This window comes from Schistocerca gregaria, chromosome 4, assembly GCF_023897955.1.
Source record: "Schistocerca gregaria isolate iqSchGreg1 chromosome 4, iqSchGreg1.2, whole genome shotgun sequence".
NCBI classification, from domain to species: Eukaryota; Metazoa; Arthropoda; class Insecta; order Orthoptera; family Acrididae; genus Schistocerca; species Schistocerca gregaria.
The window spans coordinates 719,154,274-719,166,468 of record NC_064923.1 but is presented as its reverse complement, the minus strand read 5'-3'; the positions used below and the strand labels follow the sequence as shown (position 1 = coordinate 719,166,468).

Genomic DNA, 12,195 nt, shown 5'->3' with positions numbered 1-12,195 from the left:
CCGGACTGGAGCGCCAGAACCGCACGGCCACCGCGGCCGGCAGGACCGCTCAGGATTGGCATCACGTTCTCTTCACTGATGAGTGTCCCATATGCCATCAACCAAAGAATCGCCGGAGACGTGTTTGATGGCAACCCAGTCAGGCTGAACGCCTTAGACACACTGTCCAGCGAGTGCAGCAAGGTCGAGTTTCTCTGATGTTTTGGTGTGACATTATGAGGGGCCGACGTACGCCGCTGGTGGTCATGGAAGGCGCCGTAGCGACTGTACGATACGTAAATGCCATTCTCCGACCGATAGTGCATCCATATCGGCAGCATAATGGCGAGGCATTCGTCGTCATGGACTACAATTCATGCTCCCATCGTGCACATCTTGTGAATGGCTTCCTTCAGGAAAACGACATCCTTCGACTAGAGTGGCCAGCATGTTCTCCAGACATGAACCCTATCGAACAGGCCTGGGATAGATTGAAAAGGGCTGCTTATGGACGGCGTGACACACCAGCCACTCTGAGGGATCTACGCCGAATCGTCGTTGAGTAGTGGGACAATCTGGGTGAACAGTGCCCTGATGAATATTGTGGATAGTATGCCACGACGAATACAGGCATGCGTCAATGCAAGAGGACGTGCTACTGGGTATTAGAGGTACCGGTGTGTACAGCAATCTGGACTACTACCACCTCTGAAGATCTCGCTGTGTGGTGGTACAACATGAAATGTCTGGTATTCACGAGCAATAAAAGTGGCGGAAATTATGTTTATGTTGATCTCTATTCCAATTTTCTGTACAGGTTCCGGAACTCTCGGAATCGAGGTAATGAAAAACTTTTTTATGTGTATGTATATAAAATCTTGACCGGTTTACTTGGCCGCTGTGACCGAGCGGTTCTAGGCGCTTCAGTCCGGAACCGCACTGCTGCTACGGTCGCAGGTTCAAATCCTGCCTCGGGCATGGATGTGTGTGATGTCCTTAGGTTAGTTAGGTTTAAATAGTTCTAAGTCTAGTGCTCAGAGCCATCTGAACCATTTGTACCGGTTTACTTCAAACTTTAATCTGTACTATGTTAAAAATTCAGACGGCATAGACCTTTTATTTTTTATACAACAATGTACAGTTTTTTTTTGTTAAAATCGACTGGGAGAGTGAAAATGTACTACTGTAAAAATATGCGCTTTTGTTACATTTGTCGCAGCCAGTTTTAACTACGATAGTGGGGCATTTAAACCTTAGACAAACCGATTCTCCCATACACACACTTCTTAAACTTAAACTGTGTACGCAACAAAGCGCTGTCTTTATTCTTTCTCGCAGACGGCTTTCACAGAAGACAGGAGAGTTGTATTTCTGGTTTACGATTTACTATTCCAGAATATGAATTTGCAATAACAATAAACAAGGCTGAAGTTCAAAGAAAGAAGGGGGAATTTTCAAAGGGATGGAAGGAGATGCGCAGAGAGGGGAGGCTGGAGTAGGTAGAAGGGAAAAGGGGGGACGAGAAGGTAGACAGAGATACGGCGGGACGCGAAGGACAGAGTGGGGGAGAAGGAGATCTACAGAGGCAGGGGGCAGAAGGAGATTAGGACGTACTGTTCCCATACATATTAAATCGTGCATTCTCTCTTTTCCATTTAACGAGTGGCTGGGTGCCATTAGCAATTAAGTAATTTTCTGAGCGTTACTTCTACCTCCACGATGTAGATTCAGTATTAGTTTGAAGAAATCCTGAACACATGACAGACTAACAAATGTACCCAGAGCCCTTTTTCATGAAGTTTCACTACTCTTACGCTGTTCATCGCGAAACCAACATCCGACAAGAACCGCCTCCCTCCAGCCTCCATCCTCTCCCCCCCCCCCCTCTCCCCACCCTTTCTTTACAGCTCAGGCCCTGTGTACGCTTTTGACAGCGACGGTTGCTCAGATCAAAGGGTTTGTTCAAGTAGCCTAAATTTAAGGTGCACTTATGAAGTAGAAATATCTATCTCTGCTAAAATTCCTGCTGACGTCGGTAATTAATAATGCTGTAACGACCTTTTGGTCATTAATTCTCTGCTCTGCGTTAACTGAATCGAAAAATTCCGGAGTGGGTCATATGGAAATTCTCATGCAGTTGTTCCTGTGGATTCCAACACTTCTGTGGACGATTTCTAGTGCATCAATAACTAACATTTATCTTTACTCTCTTTGTAAGTCTTCTTAGTTCCAATTAATTACCATTCGCTTCAAGGAACTGTTTAATTGTTTTAGCCAGTGACACGAATTCAATAATTCAGATAATACGTTCTGCCAATCACTGCAGGTGGTATTCGTTTTTTGCCATCTTTATATTCCCGCATTTTCCCCTGTAGACAACAACCCACAACAGCAATAACAACGACTATGTTCTTTGGAACTGCTGGAGAGAGTTTCATCAAAAAGTTAAATTATGTTACATATGAGAAACGGCCTGGCATCGCAGCTTCTTGAACCACTCAATAATTACTTCTCCCCGCCTATTGTACTAGTTCAAATTGCTCGTACTGTCGCATATGTATACTCCACAAAAATGTATTCTGTTCCCTCCTAATATGTTAGTAATCTAGTCGTTCAGGTAAGGTAAGATAAAGTGCAATCTAACTTCAAGGATAGGGGTTAAAGGTACTAATCCAAAGAACTTTTTCTGTACATATACGGCCTCCCTTGTAAAAGCAGTACTGAATTTTACTCCTCCACTAATAAAAAAATAAAAGTCTTCATATTAAGTCTCATGCGTAATGAAATTTCCATTTCAGCGATGTGGGGGGACAATGGAAGCGACGTGATTAACAGCTGTCAGTGACAAGTTCATCTGGTCCAGTCATGACGCGTCGGAACGCGGCACTGCGCGGGACCTTGCGGCGTAGTACGACAACCCGGAAGTAAATAAATACGGTATGCAATCAATAGAGGGTAAGGACGCAAACAAGGGAAGCGCATGCGCCATGACACGGTTTCTAGGGCGTTGACCTGGTGCAGATTGCACTCTCGGCTGCAATAGGATGCGCGCGCTTCTGTTTGGTTCGCGCTGGTACGAAGTCCGAGAGTCATGAACTCTCGAACGGCCCAGTAAATGGTCGCGCCTCTTAGAAGGCTCGTCGCTTCGCTAACAAGTGGTTTAAAATTTAGAGAAGTTAGAGCTTTTTAAAAGCGTCACGTTTCGATACTGCTTCACATTAAAAGCCACAAAACATTTGTCGCTGACTGTTCCAGTGATATGACGACTACAAACAAGTTTCCACAAATAGTTACTACATTGATGCCTTGTGACAATTTCATTATAGGACGTAAACAGTTTATTTGTCCATAAAACATCCTACAATGAAATTGGATGAATCAGTACATAGCGAATAACATTAATAAATGCTACTTAGCGTATATAAAAATCTAATGTCAATGAAACTGCAGGTTCGTTCATTCTACAAAGAGGGCATAAAAATTGACAGTGATAGTTTAAAAAACATATTTAATGAAAAACATTTCATACCCCCGACATTTCGAAATTAAATGGCTCTCTTCCTCGTAAGAATGACGCGACAACGGATGATACAATGGTTTCAAAGTATAAGTTTTCTTTCTAATTTGCTTCATAAAATTTACCTGGCATCAGCATGAACAACATTAAGCAGTAGAGTGATATATGTTATTGACAGAATTAAAAGATTTACTGTCTACGATTTGCTTGTCGCCGGCCGAAGTGCCCGAGCGGCTCTAGGCGCTGCAGTCTGGAACCGCGCGACCGCTACGGTCGCAGGTTCGAATCCTGCCTCGGGCATGGATGTGTGTGATGTCCTTAGGTTAGTTAGGTTTAAGTAGTTCTAAGTTCTAGGGGACTGATGACCACAGCAGTTGAGTCCCATAGTGCTCAGAGCCATTTGCTTGTCTGTTAGTGTTTACCTTGACTAGTCGACGTCCCTAAAGGATTTTCTTCTTGATGGAAACTACAGAGCTCAATGAATGAATGCATGAATGATAAGGGAGGAACATTGCTAAATTGTCGTATTTGCGCTGTGATCCGTATGTACTTCGTTAGCAGCTTTTGGAACAGCAAACCAACAACTTTGTTCTGCAGTATGAAGAGAGCACATATGCTGCCTTACGCTGACTAATAGGGGGCGATAATTTTTTAAAAACAAAAATCACACATTTTTTAAGTCCAGCGAACTGTGCAGGAACATGATCAAGTGTACTAATCAATGATATAAATAATAATAGCTAACGCTATAATGTACATTTGCTCGGTAAACTATCGGAGTGCCATTATCAATTTTATTTTATTTTTCGCCAAATGACTTCAGTATAAATTAAACTGCTGAACTACATGCACCTAATAACTGACAGGAAACAACAGTAAAATGAGCTCGAGACGCTTGAGGAAGCAACTGTCTTAATTAACGGAGAGCTGGTAATGTTACTCACCTTCCGTAACATCCCAAGTGAGGCGCGCTTACCGACGAAGGAAATGCAGCGGGCTTGGGGCGAACTGTCCTCGTAGTTGAGCGCGCTGCTGCCAGATGTCGGTAAGCTCCTACCATGAAAATGGCGGAGATCTATATTTAGTGGACTGAATGAAGACTGAGAAAATGCAGTTTGAAATGCAAGTGTTGTTTGTGTATGTGATGCTGATAAACCTTTGAAGACTTGTGACGTGTAATTTGCACACGTCACGGCCTCATGTGCCTCAACAGAAGACTGCAATACAAGACTGAAGGCGAAAACCCACTCGAGTACAACTCTCAAGACTGAGAAGGTGAGACTGTTTTCATGACAGCAAGAGGCGTGGCGGCTTCCGAATCGTTTTGACTTCTTCTAATCTTTATAAATAAACTTATTTACATAATTGCGGTATAGTTTAAGTCCGGTGAAAGTTATGTTTAGAGCAGAACTTGTGGTTTTAGTTATTAAAAGCTTGGCCAATGACCTTATTTCAACCGTGACGGTTTGTTTGTGTTAGGCATACGCTGTGATCTACTTCGTTGCTTCAAAGCGTATTATTTATTTTGGCAAGGTGGTCTTTTCGTTCCTCATATTGTTTGTTAGCTATGAAAGATGTGTGATTGTTTTTGATGATATACGCGGATGTAGTAGCACGTGATGTAAACATACCTGTCGTATTTACTTCTTATTGCGTTACTCACGAGTTGTGTATCTAGAAAACTGACAGTTTGTTTTGTTAATATAAGACATAAAACGTCCCTGAAAGCGTTACAAATATTACAATTTCCAGTATTTGCCTTACCTAAAAAAATTTTTCACGTAAAACAACCGTATGTCGGTTTTGAAAATTGTTGATACGGTACGACAGAGAATTCACAATAACAACACAAAATATATGTGTGTATTATTTACTTTAACAAAGGCATGACCATTTCACATAAATGTTATCAATTAAAATTTTACCTGATTAAGATGTTTATTACAGTAGTATAGGAGTTTGTTTTTATTCGATAATGTAGGCCTACACAGTACGCAATCACATGTTCTCTTGTTACGTTTGTTTATGTGCTTCCAAATTAATTTCAGTTTCAGGGTATTATGTAAATCTATGTAGTTGGGAAGTGTCAAATTTGCCGATTTGCTCAGTGGGGCAACGTTAATTAATTTGTGTTTCGGTTATAGTCAAATTTCTGCCTCGAGCTTGCGTTTGACACTAACATAACCCAAATGAAGTGATATTCGGCAGTTAACAAAACTTCGGTTTGGGTTGGCCAACCAGTCAGAATGCATGATTATTTTATGCTTACTCTGTAGAAGGTGGTAGTGGTACTAAGTTGAAATAAATAAGTTCATCCATAACTGCTGTATCGTCGGCGTTTTTTCAGGGCACACGAGGCTCGGGAATCTTGTAGTCGTGACCTACTTTAAGAGTCCTGCGTTAATACGGTGAAACACTGAAGTCAGTTCCTGTGGAGGGTGTTCATGTAGCAAGGTAGCACACCATCCCACAGTTGCGGTTTTTATTTCAAGTTCTATCCATCTGACGACCGGGAACAGAGCAAGAATCAACCTTGCTGTTTCCCAGTGTTTTGGAATATTAGAAAGCGTGTTTGTCTCTTTCAAAACGGCGCTCGGCTAAATAGAATAAAAGGTCTGTCAGTACAAGATTCAAAGCGAGGAAGATTGTCGGCTGTGATGTTATTGTTGGACGTTTCATTGTACGAATTATTTGTATATTGATGCAAGTAATAATGACAGGGATTAACCTGTAGTAATTTTATTATTTCAGCCTACTTGAATATCGAGTGAGGTGGTTACGGCACTGGTTTCATGAGGAGCAGACTGTAAATCGCTATACTGGCCATCGAGACTAGTCTCTTATTTTTATGTCTTTTGTTGTATATATTTCTTCTTTGGTGATTTATTATAGAGAGGATTTGTTGGGGCTAAAGCACTGATGGTTCCTTTGGAGTAGCCATAGCGAGTTACTTGTCCTGTCCTTGACAGTATAAGATCTCTCTTTAACGTACTCAGAAATTAAAACTTGTGCTTTCTGCCTTCAGTGTTTTTGATTCCTCTAGTTACTACATCAGAAAAGCAGAGCTACTCTGTTGTGGCGTAAATAGTTATAAAATATTAAGTCAATGAGATTAACTTTTAGTTTGAGCCTTGTACTAGTAATGTGATTGCCCGAGTCAAAGATATTCGTGATGATTTGCAATTGAACATACAAAGGGATCGAAACAAAAAATCGATATTTCGAAATATTCCTCATTGTTTCGATTTTATTGCTGACGGATATAATGGCAGATTCTCACTTTGAAACTGTTACGCGTTTCGGAATACTACGCTGTTTCGCTGCCCGAATATAACAATGTAAGGCAAATATGATTGTTTTAATTATTAGTATGCTGTAGAATAGATCACCTGAAATCGACTGTCTAAATTCTTCGCGGTTAATTAAGCACAAATCGCTTGTATACTTCACAGTTGGTGAAGGCATAGTTTTCATTTCCATCAGCCAGATAGGCAGTTGCGTTTATTATTTCACCCGTCGATTTCATTGTTGATGGTTTTGAGAAGGTTTCTCTCAATCACTCAGTACGGCGATCTTGGTGTACTGTAAATCTGCACGAAATTGGAGAAGAATGTGGTTTTTTAAAATAAATATTAGACAGCAAATTAACTTTAGATATTGATGATAAATGCTTTTTCCTGACATCAGCAATCCGATTGTAATCCTATCTTTGTCCAGTGAACAGCAATCTTATTTCGTTTACTTATTGACTACATACGTACTGTTTAATACATTGTTGAAATAAAATGTCGATGTTGTATCCATTACTTCGCAGTTAGAAAATTGTATCTATTTCTACCCACTATTTTTCCCCGAAAAATGACCTCTATGTCAATGCATGTTCAGATCATCAGAGATTTCGTTTTAGTGAAATTTTTATTTGGAAATACGTTCAGAAATCACATTCGATGACATGTGTCTTGACATATTTCATATGTTGTCCTTCCTATGACGTGTCATCGTCGGAAAAACATACTTGTGGTCTTTTAGACCTGTAATACAACTGATCTATAGGACCAGAAACATGTTTTTGAGACAATGACATGACACACACGGGTCAGATACATGTAAACATTTCAAAGTGGACTTGAGAATGGCCTTAAAGCGAAATCATTTTTGTGTAAAATAAATGAATAATGAACAGTCAAATAGCGGAAATTTCTTTCATCAGATTTTTTTCCTTGCGTTCCGTGATATTAATAAAAATACAATAATAATGGTAATAATAATACGATGAGTATCTGTTTCTGTTTAGTAGGTTAATATTTCATTCTTTGCAAAAGAATTCCCTCCTAGCAAGCGAATAAAGGATTCAGTATAACCTGATATTATTTTTGTATGATTCGATAAGGTGATAGCTGAATTTACTCTTCCTGAACCAGATAGATTGATAGTGTTTTCCGTGACCTACAATTTTTGTCAATACGAGGCGCACACAAGTTTATCACATGTAGTTGCGAAGTTTTCTGCCTTCTTTCTTTCATTGCCGTGTATAGTAATTACAAGTTTTACCGTGCTTCATCTACGTACTTTACAGTGCACAAGGGGAAGAAAGAACTAAAAGAGGAGCGTAAAGAATATTGGCGACAATTATTAAGTACTCTGTATGCAATTAGCCTGCGCTGTTCACTCTATTCTATACCCTACTGCATTTAAGAAACATTTGGTGCATTTGTTTTTGTCATTATCATAATTTCTCACCGTAAAAGACTCAGTTGTAAAATCCATTTTCTTCTCCCTGCTGCCTTCATTATTTGTGTTTTACTATTTCCTTGTGTTCCTCGTTCCCTGCCCCTCCCATATGCTTTATTGCCGGAATCAACAATCTGAACGTACCTGCCTGTAAATTCTTTCTCGTATTCCATCCTTCACACAGAAATAAAAATTTTGCTGTTTTTCTGTTGTTGCTATTATTGTTTTTTCATTGTTCCTGCTATTCCTATACTTAATGTACAGCTCGATGGGAGGTGTCACCACAGGCAGGTTAGCGCGTGTGCAAAACGTCATGTTACACCATGAATCGGAGATTGAGGTAACTGTTGAGGGGCCCACAAAAAAGCGCTGCGGCGGCCGATCCAACCCTCGCTTGGGACATGGGATATACAGTGAAAAGCCAAAGAAACTGGCACACCTGCCTAATATCGTGTAGGGCCCCTGCGATCATGCAGAAGTGCCGCAACACGACGTGGCATGGACTTCACTCATGTCTGAGGTAGTGTGTAAAGAACTGACACCGTGAATCCTGCAGGGCTGTCCATAAATCCGTAAGAGAACGAGGGGGATGGAAATCTCTTCTGAATAGCACGTTGCAAGGCATCCCAGATGTGTTCAGTAATGTTCATGTTTGGGGAGTTTCATGAAAAGCGGAAGTGTTTAAATTCAGAAGAGTGTTCCTTGAGCCACTCTGTAGCATCTGTGGTCGTGTGGGGTGTCGCATTGTCCTGCTGAAATTGCCAAAGTCTATCGAAATGCACAGTGGAGATGAACGGATGCAGTTGATCAGACAGGATGCTTACGTACGTGTCACCTGTCAGAGTCGCATCTAGACGTATAAGGGGACCCATTTCACTCAAACTGCACACGCCCAGTACAATTCCAGAGCTTCAACAATCTTCAACAGTCCACTGCTGACATGCAGGGTCTATGGATTCATGAGATTGTCTCCATTCTGGTACACTTCCACCCACTCGATACAATTTGAAACGAGGCTCATCCGACCAGGCAATATCTTTCCAGTCATGAACAGTCCAATGTCGATGCTAACGGGTCCAGGCGTTTCGTCGTGCAGTCATCAACGGCTCCGAAAGCCCATATCGATGGTGTTTTGTTGAGTGGTTCGCACGCCGACACTTGTTGATGGTTCGGCATTGAAATCTGCAGCAATTTGCGGAAGGGTAGCACTTCTGTCACGTTGAACGAATCTCGCCAGTCGTCGTTGTCGCGTTTTTGCAGGCTCTTTTTCCGTTCGTAGGGATGTCGGAGATTTGATGTTTTACCGGTTTCCTGATATTTACGGTACACTCGTGAAATGGTCGTACGAGAAAATCACCACTTCGTCGTTGCTTCGGAGATGCTATGTCCCATCGGTCGTGCGCTGACTATGGCACCACGTTCAGATCCACTCAAATCTTGATAACATACCTTTCTAGCAGCAGTAACCGATCTAACAACTGCGCCAGACACTTATCTTATTTAGGCATTGCCGACCGCAGCGTCGTATCCTGCCTGTTTACATATCTCCGAATTTGAATACGCATGGCTGTACCAGTTTCTTCGGTGCTTCAGTGTATATGTTGTTAATGGTCATCACTTATTTTGCAGCCTAAGTAACAAAACTCATCTACTAGTTTTGTGTCTCCTTTCCTACTCTATCAGCATCGCCTTTACACTTGTTTAATTTTTCTTGATTTTCATCTTATTACCTGTTTACGAGGCACTATACATTCCATTCAACTATTGTTGCACGTTCTTCGCCGTTTCTGACAGAATTACATTGTCATCGGCCAAATTTCCCTGTCCATTTTCATCTTGGTTTCTTTCGCTGTTTGATGTACAGATTGAATAACATCGAGGTGATGTTACACATTTGCATCTACATCTGTACTCTCAAACAACTGTGAAGTGCATGGCAGAGGGTGCGGCCCACTGTACCATTTATTAGGTCTTTTTCACATTCCATTCACGTCTGTTCGAGATATCGCATTATGTTTGAGCTCAGAATATATTTTAAGACTCTACAACAAATCGATGTCAAGCATACTGGACTGTAGTTTTGTGGATCACTTCTACTTGTTTCCTTGTAGACAGGTGTGTCTTGTGCTTTCTTCCAGCAACTTGGCACGGTGTTTTGCTCGAGGGATCTACGAGAGATTGCAGTTCACAGAAGGGTTAACTCAGCCATAAATTGGGTATAGAATCTCATAAGGATTTCATCGAGCCCGGGAGTTTTGTTCAATTTTAACGATTTCAGTTGTTCCCCAACGTCACTGACACTGGTATGTGTTTCACTCATCTTTTCAGTACTACTGGATTTTTTGTTTATAAAGGAACATTTTAAAATGGAGTTAAGCAATGCTGCTTTTGCTTTACTACTCTCAATTTCAGTTCCTTCCTTGACCATGAGTGAATGCTAACTTCAGTGCCATCAAAAGCCTTGACTCGACCAGAATTTCTTCGGATTTTGTGATAGGTCTTTCGATAGTCATTGAAGGCTTCACGCATTGCTCTCTTCACTACCACACGCATTTGATTCAGCTTTTCTCTGTGTATTGCCCTACGCTTTTTGTTATACCCATTATACAGCAGTCTGTTTTTCTTCAAAAATTTCTTCACAGTGACTCCTAGCCATGGAGGATCTTTTCCACCTCACTGTTCTACTGGGTAAATATCTATCCAGTGCATGGTCAACTGTTCTTTTAAACTTGAGCCATAGATCTTCTATATGCTCCTATCCTGAGCTAAAAGTTTAAGGTTCCTCATTGAGATACGACTCACTGTGGTACATATTTAAGCCCTAATAAAATATGTTACAGACCATAACAAGATAAGCAACATGAACTACGCCCCTTTTAGCACCCCAAGCCAACGAGAAAATAAGTACTCTTTGTGTTAAACAGAAATAGCCACTGCTGCATAATAAGATCGCAGAAAGTAGTATGTTAACATTACTGAGATACTTAATGGCGGTTAGTATATGAAAAAAAATATTGGCTAAGGCGACCGCTTCCAGAGAATAAAAAATTCTGATTCGAGTCCTTGTCTGACATAAATATTCATTTGTCGATACATGTTCATTTTATTTACTGTATTTATTTAAGCGAATCGTTAGGAGGGAAATGAAGGAACAAGAAAGAACTCATTTTCATGCATTAAATGATGATCGATTTATTCTGTTGGAACAAAATTTCAGTGTATGGGGTATTTCGTTGAGTACTTGTCTTTCTGGTACTTCTTTCTGTTCGTTTATATCTTATTCTTGATACATGAGAATTTACCTAACAACTTCCCACCAAAACGCATTTGGCATCTTAATTTTAATGGTAGTGTTTTTATGACTGGCCGGCCAATGTTACCGAGCGGTTCTAGGCGCTACAGTCTGGAAGCGCGCTACTGCTACGGTCGTAGGTTCGAATCCTGCCTCGGGCATGGATGTATGTGATGTCCTTAGCTTACTTAGGTTTAAGTAGTTGTAAGTTCTAGGGGACTGATAACTTAAGAAGTTAAGTCCCATAGTGCTCAGGCCTATTTGAACCATTTTTTTATGACTGAATTTTTTTATTTTGCTCGTGTCTCGGTCATATCCTACTACCAGCCCTAAGGAGTTTCGGACAGGCGTCAAAGATATTTCCTACTTCAATTGCGTTGGTTTACCAAGTAATCAATCGGTACTGTAGTACAGCATAAGAAGTTTATATACGTGAAAATGGACATTTTTGGATTTGCATTTCTATAACTGTACCATTTTATGTTGATCAGATTTTATGTTGATCAGATCACATCAAATAATCACCTGCAGTAGTGATTGATCAGCCATAAAAGAATTTACAAAAGTGTTCCTTGACGTACTAGACAAGGTTGTGTGTTCAACAGGTGTATTTTTTGATCTATGAAAGACCTGCTAAAAAAGTTAGAATCATCAGTAACGAAAGAAACTGTTGATA

The 12,195-nt window shown here is 40.7% G+C and overlaps 1 protein-coding gene across 7 annotated transcripts in view; it reads left to right on the top strand.

Annotated features, from left to right (window-relative positions):
* The first annotated feature begins 4,554 nt into the window (after positions 1–4,554).
* LOC126267043 (uncharacterized) overlaps positions 4,555–12,195 on the top strand; it is a 1,079,001-nt gene continuing 1,071,360 nt past the window's right edge. For all 7 annotated transcript variants that reach the window (XM_049971866.1, XM_049971859.1, XM_049971858.1 and 4 more), the window contains exon 1: positions 4,555–4,771. The gene's annotated coding sequence lies outside the window, so the exon portion shown is untranslated. The remainder of the gene's footprint in view (positions 4,772–12,195) is intronic.